The sequence below is a fragment of the Lutra lutra genome, chromosome 10 (assembly GCF_902655055.1).
Source record: "Lutra lutra chromosome 10, mLutLut1.2, whole genome shotgun sequence".
Classification (NCBI taxonomy): Eukaryota; Metazoa; Chordata; class Mammalia; order Carnivora; family Mustelidae; genus Lutra; species Lutra lutra.
Window position 1 is genome coordinate 83,031,240 of NC_062287.1, and position 14,277 is coordinate 83,045,516.

Consider the following 14,277-nt stretch of genomic DNA (forward strand, 5'->3'; position numbering starts at 1 on the left):
TATTTTACAAAGAAAATGAGGTTCTTATATTTAGCTATTAGAGTAGAAAAAAGTACATTAAAATGGCAAGTTTTAGAAACATCATGATAGAGGATCCTCAAATATATACCTTTAACATACCAAGCAACCAAATATATACTTTTAACATATCCAAGCAACCAAAGTGACCCAGGCACATTGTCTGGGTGTGCTCCTGAGAGACAACTACAACAAAATGAAAAGGAAATGAGCAGAGTTAAGGACACTGGAATCTGTTTCTCTTCTATTTACTGCTTGTATAGTGGTATTAAAATCCTTTCTCTTACCTGACCTCAGATTCTACATCTGTCTAAGCAGGAGCTGGGACTAGATACACAATGTCCTATTTATGTAACTTAGAGACCTCCTAAAAGGTCTAAGAGGTGGTTAATATGTTCTGGTATGATATCAATTGATATCAGATATCAATTGCCAGGGCCCGTGCTTCATAATAACTGCTCCTCAATAAGTAGTATGAGATCACAGGCTGTGTTTTGACTATAGGGAATTTAAAATTAATGCTAAGCAGGCAAGAGGAGTTGCTAGCTGGGATTAAAGTGGTGGTAGTAGAGTTGAGAATGGAAAGATTGAGGGATATGTTTGAGTCAACAGAGAATTGAATGAAAAGAAATTTAAATTCACTTTAAATATACCACAGAGGTATTTGTTTTGCATTTCAAACCACCTGAACTAGGGGAGAAAATGTAATATTACATCATCAAAAATAAAGATAACATACTAAAAAATAAACTCTGGTATGTTTTTTTATTCAATAGCAAGCTGTGGATATTTGAGAGAAAATATGGGAATGAGAGATTTCTCACCTCTAAAATATAGGATTAGGGCACCTGGGAGGCTCAGTCAGTTAAACAGTTGCCTTTGGCTCAGGTCATGATCCCAAGGTCCTGGGATCAAGCTCCGTGTCAGGCTCCCTGCTCAGCAGAGAGACTGCTTCTCCCTGTCCCTCTGCCTGCTGCTTTGCCTACTTGCACTCTCTCTCTCTCAAATAAATAAGTAAAATCTTTAAAAAATAAAATAAAATAAAGGAGCTAGAGAGTATAATGCTAAGTGAAATAAGTCAGTCAGAGAAGGACAAATACCATACGAATTCACCTATGTGTGGAATTTAAGAAACAAACAGATATGGGGCGAAAAAAAAAAAAAAAAAGCAAACCAGGAAACAAGATTCTTAAATATAGAGCACAAACTGATGGTTACCAGAGAGAAGGTGGGGAGAGGACATGGGGGAATAGGAGATGAGGATTAGTGTGTACACCTGTTGTGATGAGCACTGGGTGTTATACAGAAGTGATGAATCACTGAATTCTAAACCTGAAGCTAGTATTATACTGTATATGAACTGGAATTCAAATAAAAACTCAGAAGAAAAAAAAAGCAAATTCAAACTAGAAAAAAATTAAAAATAAAGTAAAATAAAAGAAGTTGAAGCAGATAATACTATAGACCTCCTCAGAACCTCTATAATTCTTTATTCAGAATTTTTTAAGTGCTTATTAAGCATTTCACATGGAATCCACCTTATCATGGACAGAGTAAGTCATACAGAATAAGAAAATATCATCCAGAAAGGGGAACCCTCCTACACTGTTGGTGGGAATGCAAGCTGGTGCAACCAATCTGGAAAACAGCATGGAGGTTCCTCAAAGAGTTGAAAATAGATCTACCCTACGACCCAGCAATCGCACTACTGGGTATTTACCCTAAAGATACAAATGTAGTTACCCAAAGGGGCATGTGTATCTGAATGTTTATAGCAGCAATCTCCACAACAGCTAAACTATGGAAAGAACCTAGATGTCCATCAACAGATGAATGGATAAAGAAGATGTGGTATATATCTATAATGGAATACTATGCAGCCATCAAAAGAAATGAAATCTTGCCATTTGCAACGACATGGATGGAACTAGAGGGTATTATGCTGAGCGAAATAAGTCCATCAGAGAAAGACAATTATTGTATGATCTCCCTGATATGAGGAATTTTGAGAGGCAGAGTGGGGGCTTTGCAGGGTAGGGAAGGAAAAAATGAAACAAGATGAGATCAGGAGGAAGACAAACCATAACAGACTCTTGATCTTACAAAACAGACTGAGGGTTTCTGGAGGAGGGTACGGTGGAGAGGGTGGTTGGTTTATGGACATTGGGGAGGGTATGTGCTATGGTGAGTGCTGTGTAGTATGTAAGCCTGATGATTCACAGACCTGTACTCCTGGGGCAAATAATACATTATATGTTAATTAAAATAATTAATTATAAAAAAGAAAATATCATCTGTGTTTTCAAAGTAATGCTAATCTAATCATAAAATCACTATAGATCAAACTGATCTTCATCAAAATATATAATTGCAATATAATACATAATTTTAATTTATCCCTGTTTTATTATATAAATTGAAACAACTAAAAGCCTCATTTTTTGAAATGATGGAAAGCTTTAGAATTAAGACATTAAAAATAGTAACATATTTGGGGGTTAATAAAAAAGTGAGTAATTATTTTGTAATGTTGACCAGATAAATAGAAATACTGTATTTTAATAGGGGTGGGGTTAGAATGTGATTGGAAAGGTACATTTGTAGGAAATAGAATTCTCTCATAATAGACATGACAACAGTGAAAAGGGAACAAATGCCTCTGGTTTAGAAAAGGGGGAATAGATGTGTTACTAGCATTAAAACTTCAATCACTGCCACAATCAAAGTGATTGCCACAATACTGATACTGACCTGGGATAAGTATCAAATATGAGAGACAAATTGAAAGATAAATTTTTCCCAAATATATACATAGTAAGATGGATAGCAGTAACACAGAAGACATATTACCCTCATTAATTTCCTTTTTTAAGAACTTCTATTCATAAAATATGAAAATTCTTGTAGAATTTTCTCTTTAGAATTCTATTTCTTTCTGTTAATGGGCTGCCCATAAAAATCAAGATTTTGAAAAATAGTTAAATTAACAAAAACAAAGATAAATATTAAAATGGTAAATATTCCTAGTATCTTAATGGAAATATAATGCACATTTTAAAATTAAATTAAGCTCTTAAACGATCAAATAGATGAATTATATTAATCAGATCTAACTTTCAAATGAGGGCAGGAAAAAGATAATCCATTGTCACCATAGGACAGAAATTCTCATACTGTGAATAAAAACAGTTTTTGAGAAAAACTTCCCAGGTAACCTTTATAAGGCATTTTACCCTCACTGAGGAAAAAATATGTAAGATTTCAACAAAGTAAAAATAAGATTATATGTATAATGGAAACAAAAGCATAGAAAACTATTCATGTTCTCATTCTTCCAATACTTTGAGAGCATGTCTATGTGTTAGGTACTGTGTCCAGTGATCATTTAAGATATAATATGTATAGGACATGAATTTCAAAATCCCAAGGGACTTACAGTGAGGAATGGGTGCAGGTAGTGCAAATAAATATACAACAAACATTAAGAAGGTAATCCAACTGTATCCCATAATGATAATACAGGCCGTAAAGGTTATAGGAGATACAAGTTAATGATCAGTTCAGATGACCAAAGATGGCTACCAAAATATACCTATTTTGAGATATAAACTGACAGAAGAGACTGAAAAGGTATAAAGGGGTCAGGAATTAGAAAACCTTCACTGCTATAGTAGATATTTTATGCCTTAAATTTATAGGCAATCACAAGCCACTGTCATTTTTTTTCCAGCATATCTATGGCATAAAGTCATAGAATCATAAAACTGTTAGAGACTGGTGGGGAGCAAGGGTCGGGGGGTGGGGGGGACAGGGAGTATTGAGAAGAGCAACATCATCCTTCTCTCCTCCCTTGTCCCTGGAAGAGTTCCATAATTGAGAGCAAGACCTCAGCAGGTAAAAGAAACAGTAAGAACAGCAACACACGTATAAGGCAAAACCGTACGTGTATAGCAAAAGCCAACCATCTCCTGCAGCCCCCTAATTAATCCCTCACTAGGACCCTGGCTGATAGTCACGTATGCAGTTCCTCGCAGCCCCTCACGTGATTGCTTGCTTTTTCCTTGCTTCTGCATACTGCACATCCTACGATGATAAAACCAAGAGCCCACCAGGCACTTGGTGCCTGCAGTTCTTGGTGGTCCCTGGGGAGGCAGCCCCTTCCAGCTGCTCTTTGTTCCAAGTTATTGGACTCAGAATAATCCTTTCATCTCTCAGTAAATGTGCTATGTGACAATTAACCACTACACTCTCCCATTAATTCTGTATGTAACTCCAAAATACCATCTCAACACAATATTCCAAGAAACCACCGCCGAGCTCACTAGGTTAAATGTGAAGTTTGAATCTTTATCCAGTATTTTGTTTTTATTTTTATATACTCTTCTACATTTCATATTCAGTCATTTGACCAGAACAAGTTATCAAACCAGACTCCATACCAGGCACTAGTGAAGAAGAAAATAGATCCAAACTTAATCAATTTAACTGTGCTTAGTAATGTTAGAGCAGTCTGTATTCATTGAGACGGTGTAACTTTTGGGGTAAATAACCTTCACACTCTTTTATATAATGTCAGTTTTCCATGTGAATGTCTGAACTAAGATGATGGTAGTGGGCTAGAAAGGAAAGCAGAGATGAGATTGAATAGACCTATATCCAAAAGACTCAATGAATTTCTATTATTCACCTTCACCTGCCCTATAATGCAGGTACCTCACAATTTCCCCTGACCAGGCCATCTTCCTCATGCCTTTTTATGGATTATTCCCTTTATCTGAACCCCCTTTGCCTTCTCCATTGCTTAGTGAACTGCCTACCCATCAAACCTCAAATCACATGTGCCATCTTCTAGGAATATTTATTGAACAGTCACTCCTTACTGCTTCCATGATATTGGATACCTTTATGTTAGCACCTGTCAACTATGTTCACTCATGTGTCTTTCTCTTCCTTGGGTCTAACATGATTCTTCAACTTCAAACTACCAACATTGAACAGTGTTCTCACCACCCAACAGGGTGTTCAAAAGTGTAATTTGATTGAATGAATGCTTAAGTTGAACATCAGGATATATCCTGAGTACAGGATATGGGGTTTTCACCAGATTGGTTTTATCATGCTTCCCAACGCTCACATTAAAAGCTCAAACACAAAGAGTTTATAGACAACCACTCGGTCACAGTTTCTGAAATACTGGATTGGCTAGGAGGAGCCCAGGTCAAAATGCCAGATTTCCCATGACTAATACCCAAAATGAATAATCCTAAAGGGTGATGTAGGAGTTTCTGTATTCAAAGGAAGCTTGGAAGGTTGGTGTCACTCTTGAAAGACAAGTCTCAAACCCATCTTTTAAAAGAACTCTGACCACAGAAATCTTGTGTGAATGTCTTTCAACAAATACTGTTTTATATCCTATTGTAATTATTGAAATAGCTTATCTCATATACCAGAAAAGCAGGGCCGAGGATGTTTTTGTATTGCCATACCACCTAAAACAGTGTCTTGAAAATAATAGGTACTTAATAAACAGAGGACTTCAGCTCTTGCTTGCTTTAAATTAGAAATACTAGCTACAGTAGGACCTATCCCAGTATTACTTTCTTTTCCTTACAGAATCAGGGACATCGACCTCATTTTGGAGAAATCAATCCCATGTTACTAAAACATTCTTAACCTCAGCCCTTTTTTGATACATGCAAATATGGTATGTCATACGCAATAGGATATCCTTTTACCTAACACTCACACTAGCACCCTAACACCTATTAGAAACAGAACATGTGGTCAAGCTTTACTTCTATCAGCTTTACTTCTATGGTTTGTATCATGAGACGATAGTCAATTTTTTTCCAATTAAAGAAGTATTGTTTTGAATACTTTCTGAATGCCCCTTATGTTGAAAATCATTCTAGTATTTACATACAAATACTGAACTTTAGTGATGATTTTTGCCTTGACCTCAGATTCTACATGGCCTTATATGTTTTCATCTAGAACACTTACAGAAATGAGCTCTTAGCCTATTCATTTGGCCTGGCATAGGCCAAATGATTTTTATTTTCCTTTCATAACAGTGCAACAACAGCAGAATTTAACTAATCCACCCTTTGTGGATTTTATGAATTAGTGATAAAGTGGAACAAATCTGCAAAATAAAAGAAAATGCCTCATCAATTTTATTCATCTATTTTGTCAAGAGCCATTTTGTTTTAATTACTTATGATAGCATCTCAGTAAATGTGATGTAGCATGTTTTCTCAAATTAATTAAGCCCCCTTTTCCCACCAAAGCACTCTGCTTATACAGGAAGAAGAAAAGGGAGGAAAAAGCACAGATCTCACTGAGACCGTCATTGGTTTTCTGATTTCTTTTTAGGAGAATACATGAACAGTTTTCAAAAGACATTTTCTGCCCCTTTTGAATATATATTCCATAAGCTCATTTAAAGAGAAAATTAGGTATTGCTTTTAAAAGACAATTTGGGTTGGAAATTGAATTTTGAACTGAATTTGCTTTTCTATCTGAAAAGTGTTTTGACATAGGTCCTAAGGAAAAGAAAAATAGTTGCAACAAAACTGTTTTTACTAATTTGTAGACTTACAGGACTAAAAGCAATTTAAAAATTGCTGAATCTATTCATAGATGCCATATTTTGTATTTTATGCCACTCATGAAAGAAATGAATCACCTCATGAAAGAAATGTATCCCACCACAGTTTAAATGAAGATTTTTGGTTCTGTTAAAAACATATATATTTTTGGCTGGTTCTAAATATTATTGGAGGAAGTATTAACATATTGTGTAACAGTATTAACATATTAACAATATTAACATATTGGTTAGAAGCAAGGACCCTGGAGGCAGACCAACTGGGGTCACATCCCATTTCAACCACTTCCCATCAAATGGCCTCGGACAAGTTCTGAACCTCATTTTGTACTCTCTTTAACAAAATGCAGATAATAATATATTTCATTATATCATTCTGGGAATAAAATGACACAATGCATATAAGGTGCTTTACATTCTCTGGCATATAATAAAGACTAATATATGTAAACTATTTTTAGTAAGTTGATAACCACACACTATTGCCTTGAGGGACAGCTTCATGCAAGCACAGGATTTAGAACTGATTTTTTACTAACATGAATCCACTCCCTGACGTAGAGCAGATTAAGGAAATCTCCCAGTACACTGACTTTTCCCCCCACAAAATGGGGTTTGGTGGCTAACCAAGAAGAAAAGTCTATACTGGAAGAATTTAGGTCAACCATAAATTTCCAGGACTAAACTTACATCACATAATCACAGTATCCATTGCCTTTTTGTGTACAGAGAATAAAATACTGAGTCTTCCCTGGTGAATAGTAGCATACTTTAACTCGGTAAAGCCTTTCTTTGACCTTGGAAAAAGATGTTTAAACAACTGAGTTTAATGTTTCAATTAGTGCTGTGGCACTGTTTCAAATCTCCTGCAAAAATTTTTTAAGTAGCACTTAAGCAAACTCAATTAAGATTCATGGCTAAAGTTCCACATTCTAATGTTATTTTCCCATCATTCTCTTGGAACCAACAGAAGACAATGATATCATGGGCTGACCATAGGCACCAATTATATATGCATAATAAACTGCCTGGCATCAAGTTACAGTGTGAAATATTTCCTCTTTATATAAAGTATTACATAAGGATACTTAAAACTCAAACTCCCTTTTATTTCTCTTTAAAGCTAAAAACTCCCATTCTGTTCACAAGTGGAAATGACTTCTGATAACTGAAGGCTGACTCTATGAGTGGATAATCCGTTTGTTTCAACCCTAATTCTCAGGCTGCCTACGAAACAGTAAAGCTGAGCCCAGAGGAGTGACTCACAAAACAGGAAAAACACAACTCGAAGAAATTGTGTAGCCGTGTCTTACAAACTAAAAAAGAATGTAACTGTATTTATTCTTTAAAAGTAAGATGTAAAATTCTGAACAAATTCCAGTAACATTTTATTACAATAATTGATTTAGTATGTGTGTGGACTAAATTGATACTTTTCATTTTTTCTTTGCTCCTCCCCCACCAAAACTAACTTTTGGTTTCCGTTTTCCCTTGAATTGTTTCATGTTTCAGACTCTGTTTATTGCCTTTGTCTGACTCTATGTCTGCTTATAGTCCAAAGACAAATAGACGTGATTTGGGGATTCCTCAGTCAATATACTTGCTATGCAGAGAGCCCGATGCAGGGTGGGCAAGGACAGAAATAGAAGACTTGGTCCCTGCTCTCAAAGAGGATTATGCATCATGCTCTGAGCTCTTCTCCCCCATGCATTAGACAATGTGATTTATATAAAGCTTCATGAAAGCAAATACACAAACATAAGAATGTAAGCATAAGATTACAAGTAGCTCTGACACCAATTGCTCCATTTTTTATGCCCGATAATCTGAATTTTCATCTTTCCTAATACACAAATGAGAAAACAATATTCTGTATACGTATTTGAATTTGTTTTATTTTCTTCAAATGCAGTATTGTAATTATACAGCAATGGTCGCTGAATTTACAGTAGTACAGCTATGATAAATTTAGCATTCTTCTATTACATAGCTATGATCCATACCTTGTTATAGCAGTCAGAGCCAGCCATCTAAATTTACGAAGAGGTGGACACAAGAGTAGCCCAACAGATCATATATACAACTTAGAAATGGAGGTTAGCTCAGCCAGCTTTCTCCTGACTTTCTATACCAAGTCAGAGAAGGTATAGAAAGTTTTTATATGGGGAACAAGAAAACAAAAGCCAAACAATATACACCACCACCAACACAAGAACATATACACAAGAATATCCACAAATCCCTGGGATATTTTATATCCCTCTTAAAAAAAAATTGTGGTTTATAATTGAGTAAATCACTGGATAATTTGAATCTGTTCCCTCTGCCCCACTGGCCTCCATATTTTGTTGAATCTTTTCTGTTTCAACAAAGCAAATGTAACACATAAAAGAAAGATCCTAATTGTTAATATTAATGCTTTATTACATATAATAAAATGTTATATATAATTATATACTATATATAATTATAAGGAATATAATAAAATCATGATTCAGACTCAATTTAAAATTTTTGATTGGACTAAGGATTAGACTAAAGCTTAACTTTGTAACAAAGTGTAAAAGCAATTGCAGAAAATGTTTAACCTATTGAAAAGACTTTTCATAACTCCATCAATTGTTTACAAATAGAAGTTTTGAATTACAAATAAATCTCTATTAGGAAGAATTCGTTAGCAAGGAATCTGAGGAGTCATCAGTCCAAGCACTGAGAAGGGGCTTAAAGGAATAACATCGCACTTATTTTTAGCACAATCCAGATATTTCACTGGAATCTTGGCCAGTTACTCTGAGTACACAGCCTCAAAAGCAATTCTAGTACTAAAAAAATTAAATGGCATTCGAAGCAAATTATTTTTATAATCAATTTAGCCAATATTTAAGTATTTGACAATGGATGCGAACCAAAGCACAGGGTGCAAAGACCATCTGCTGACAACATGGTGTCAGCATAACCTCATGTTTTATCAGGGATGACAAATAAGCAGCCCAGCTTCTGTGAGGGTATTTCCTTTCTCACGTCCAGCACAGAGAGCGCTAACCATTTCTGTCGCTTTTTCCCATCAGGCTCAATCCATAGCCTTGGAAACCTCTCTACAGATAACGCTTCGGACATCGAAGCACAAATAAATGGTGGTGGTAACCCAAGGACAAACCTTATCTTGTTATTTTAGCCTTAGATTAAATAATTAAAACCTCTTCTGGTAAACTTTGACGGGGACTCTGCCAAGTCTTTGGACTAGGCTGGTTGCATGAATGTTGAGATGTGTACGGAGTTAAACGGATACGTCTAACTAAGGATTCTGGATGTGTATTTAACATTCAAAGTTATTATTTACTGAACAGAGACTCAAGCTCTCCCACTAGGGACTTCTCAAAAAGCCATGGAATACTTCAGACACACACAGCAAGTGTGAATACAGATAGCTACTTGGGGTGTGTGTGTGTGTGTGTGTGTGTGTGCGTGCGTGCGTGCGTGCGTGTGTGTGTGTGAACCCCTCCTAGCCAGGTAAAATTATAAAGAAAAATAAACAGAATAACTACTTACTCAGCTCCAACTCTCTATCCGGTAAGGAAAGGCCTCTCTAATCAGCTCCCTGCCAAACTCCAGGCAGCAGAAACTATTTAAGCATTTTTCACCTGGGAGTGCAAAGCGTGTTGCACCGGGAGCTTGTTAGAAATGCAAAATCACTGCCCCCACTGAGACCAACTGAATCAAATTCTGGATATGAACAGACTACCCAGCAAATTTGCAAGTACATTAAAGCTTTAGAAGCACTTATCTAGGCTCTTCAAAATCCAGCTTTAAGAGATACATTACGGAATTTTAATAAAAATTGTCAAAAATTCTTTTGCAGGTTTCTATAAACTGTATTGACCAAATTCTGTTCTGTGAAACAAGAAATCAATGAGATGCTTTGCAAAAAAAGGGGTAGAGGAAGAAAGTTTGTTTTAAAAATATCAGGAAGTCCATAGAATTTCACTATGCAGGGCAACTGGGTGACTCAGTAGGTTAAGTTATTGACTCTTGATTTTGGCTCGGGTCATGATCTCGGGGACCTAGTATCCAGCTCCGTATTGGCTCTGCACTCAGCAAGGAATCTGCTTCAGGATTCTCTCTCTTCCTCTGCCCCTCACCCCACTTGCTCACTCTGTCTCCCTCTCTCTAAATGAATAAATAAATCTTAAAAAATTTTCACCTGAAACATTAGCATATTGCAGGCTCTGAGAAATACCATCTTAGTTTTACTTAACTCAGTCTTTCAAAAATGACCTCATCTTTTTTCATTAATAACTATTAATTACTTATGAGGTGCTCTGGGAAAACTGCCATAGACTATCATTTCCTCCAGCCCACAAAAATACACAGCATATGTAGGCTTCCTACTATTTCACCTTATATTATGCAAACACTGAGGTACAGTGAGGAACTTTTGGTATATCTGGTAAAAAATGAAAAAGTAAATGAAAACTGGAAATCTGGGCTAGGGCCCCCCAAAAACTTGCCTCAGAGTGAGTTTTGGCTACATTAAACTATATTTCTAAGGTTCCTGTATTTATTTGTATACAGGAACCTGTATATTTGTATATTTGCCTAGAGGCACAGTAGATCAAGTTCTAAAGTTAGAAACAGACTTGTGTCAATAAAGCAGCACATCTAAAAGCTTGACAACAAAAGATTTTTGATGCTCTCAGCACCATGCTTTATTTTTTTAAGTTTTTTTTTTTTTTAGTAATTTCTACACCCAATGTGGGACCCAAACTCACAACCCCGAGGTTAAGGAGCTACATGTTCCTTCAACGGAGCCAGCCAGGCATCAGCCCCATGCTTTAGAGAGAGAAGTTCTTAGAGTGAGTGATGTTGCTCAAGATGATTCACAAATCTGTCCTCAAGATGATTCACAAATCTGTCCTCACTTGGGAGCATACAGAAGTATACACTTATGGGTATAGATTCACAATATGAACATCACTGCTTCCTGAGAACTGTAATCAATAAGTCAGTCAAATATAAGCACTACCCAACACTCAACCAGACTAACATTTAGTGCCTAAGTCCATATATTTAAATCCTAAATCCATATATTTAAAGAAAGCAGATAGAGCTTAAGATGTACTGAAACAATAGCGGGGTGACAAAATAGGGTGACAACGGGGTGAAGAAAACTAATCCAGCTTTTTACCCTCCTCCCGACCCTTCCATCCATACACATGTCAAAACCTGGTTACACAATGAACAGCTAAAGAAGATATTTTATACACACACACACACATACACACACGATGGAACATTACTCAGCTATCAGAAAGAATGAAATCTTGCCATTTGCAATGACGTGGATGGAGCTAGAGTGTGTTATACCGAGCAAAATAAGTCAGTCAGAGGAAGACAAGTATTGTATGATTTCACTCAAATGTGGAATTTAAGAAACAAAGCAGATGAACACAGGGCAAGGGAAGGAAACTAAAGTAAGATGAAAATCGAGAGGAAGATAAACCATAAAAGACAGTGAACTCTGGAAAACAAACTGAGGGCTGCTGGAGGGGAGGTGGGGGCGGTGGGCTAAATGGATGATGGGCACTAAGGAGGGCACTCGCTGTGATGAGCACGGGGTCTTATATGTAAGGGATGAATCACTTAGTTCTACTCCTGAAATCAATACTATACTATATGTTAATTTGAACTTAAGTAAAATCTTGGAAGAGAAAAAATACCTGGTTATATGGACCCACCTGTGTATATATATATATATATATATATATATATATATTTCTGTCAAGTTCTCAATTTCTGATCTCTTCCAAAAGATACATCAAATGGATCTAAAACATCACAAAGCCCCAATCTTTTGTTGTGGTTTACTTTTATTTTCTGGACAGTTAGTCTAAGGCAAACTTCAGCCTATTGTTGGGAGTAGTGGGGTGGGGGAGGGGCAGCCAGGGACACTCTATACACTGTAACCCATGCATCACCAACCTTCCCACTCAGATGGGTAGAGAAACTTCTTTCCCCACAAATCCTTACTTGTTGGATCCTGAATGCAAAGACAGAAACAAAAACGATGCCACAGGCTCCTACCTGGGGAGGCACATATTGCCCTCTGACCTCATCACCAAGATCTCAGAGACTGTGATTTTTTTTAAGGGTGGAGGATGTCCAGATAACAACGGGAAACCAAGCCACATCAACAAACAACTGTTTTGATCCCAAATCAAAATTAATCGAGCCCCCAGGCACAGTTTATTATGAGCCAGGAATAAACAACCACACAATCACTTATCTGAACATTCCCCCAAACATAAACACAACCTCTTACATCATTAAGAGCTATTAATAATTAAGAACTCTTAGTATCTGTACACAGATTTGCCCACCTTAGGACCAACACTTCACTGCTACAATGTAAAGATATTAAACTTTTTTTGAAGCCCAAAGAGAAGAAAAGGGTCCATTTAATAGTAATAAAGGCACAGCAACCAATCAGGTTTGAGCTATATGCGTGTGCACACACACAACCACACAGGCACAGATAATTATATTATACACTTATACATACATTAGGTACGATAGGCCCCCAAATTGGACCCTATGACATACAATACATTCCAACTTCGGATCCGGAAAATGTGGTCACTCTAACATTAACAAGAGTAGGAGTATGAGAAATATCTTGAATCAAATTTGGTAAAGATTGCATGATTTAGGTGGTAAATAAGGAGGAAATGTTACATTTGGGGACTCTCAATCTAGTTCAAATTTAAGCCGTTAGAAGGCAGCACCTCCAAACAGCTGCTCAGTAGTCTGTGCAAAATGAGTCGGTTTTCTAAATCAGGTCCTCAGTGAGCTGCAGAGCCCAGTGGAGGTTGTATTGCTTTCAAGAGGGGCTAAGATGCAGCATCACAGAGATGGAACCAGCTGTATGGGCAACTGTGGAAACAAAGGGTTTCCAGCATCACACACCTAAAAGAAAAACAAATCTGACTATTTCTTTTTTCTCTGAAAGAAAATCTTGATTCCATGGGTCATGAATAATTCCCATCAAGGACTTTCCCCAAAATGAGCTTAGATCTCTGCAAACCAACTGCATGAGATTACTCTAATTGGACCCATCTCACTACCAGAAGTTATTTCATGGGAAAAAAAAAATGACTTGCCTTTTAAAAAATTAACAAAGTTAGTCTATTTAAATTACATATAACTTTGAGAAGTATAAAAGCATCCAACCAGAGTGCCATTTGCAGGAAAGGATATTAATCCTTGATGATATATGAGCATAGCCAGAAGCTGGATTACAAGAGGCAAACCGAAAAACCCGGGCACTGGATAACGCACAGGTTACAGCACAGAAAGCAAGCCAGTGGGGGATCATTCAGGAGCCAGGAGCACCGATCACAGGGCCTATCTCCCTCCATGCCTAAATCCCGCTTCCTCTTTAAAGGGCCAGCTAACTATCATGAAAATGTTCCAAGAAGCCCTCTCTGATCCCCCTCACATATTTCCCCTCTGAACATCAACAGCTTCCCATCTGGACCCCTCTCCTGCCACTTGTGACTTTGCCCTCTACTACAGTTATTCACAGATACTTTTCTTACCAGACTGTGAGCTCTTTAAAAATGGAAACTAACATTTATAAAGCACCTTCTCCA

General features: G+C 36.8%; 1 long non-coding RNA gene across 1 annotated transcript in view; it reads left to right on the forward strand.

Annotated features, from left to right (window-relative positions):
- The window catches only part of LOC125079933 (uncharacterized), a 48,852-nt gene extending 40,855 nt beyond the window's left edge, over positions 1–7,997 (forward strand). Inside the window, exon 3 of the long non-coding RNA XR_007121170.1 lies at positions 7,752–7,997. This is a non-coding gene — a long non-coding RNA (uncharacterized LOC125079933). The remainder of the gene's footprint in view (positions 1–7,751) is intronic.
- Positions 7,998–14,277: the final 6,280 nt, after the last annotated feature.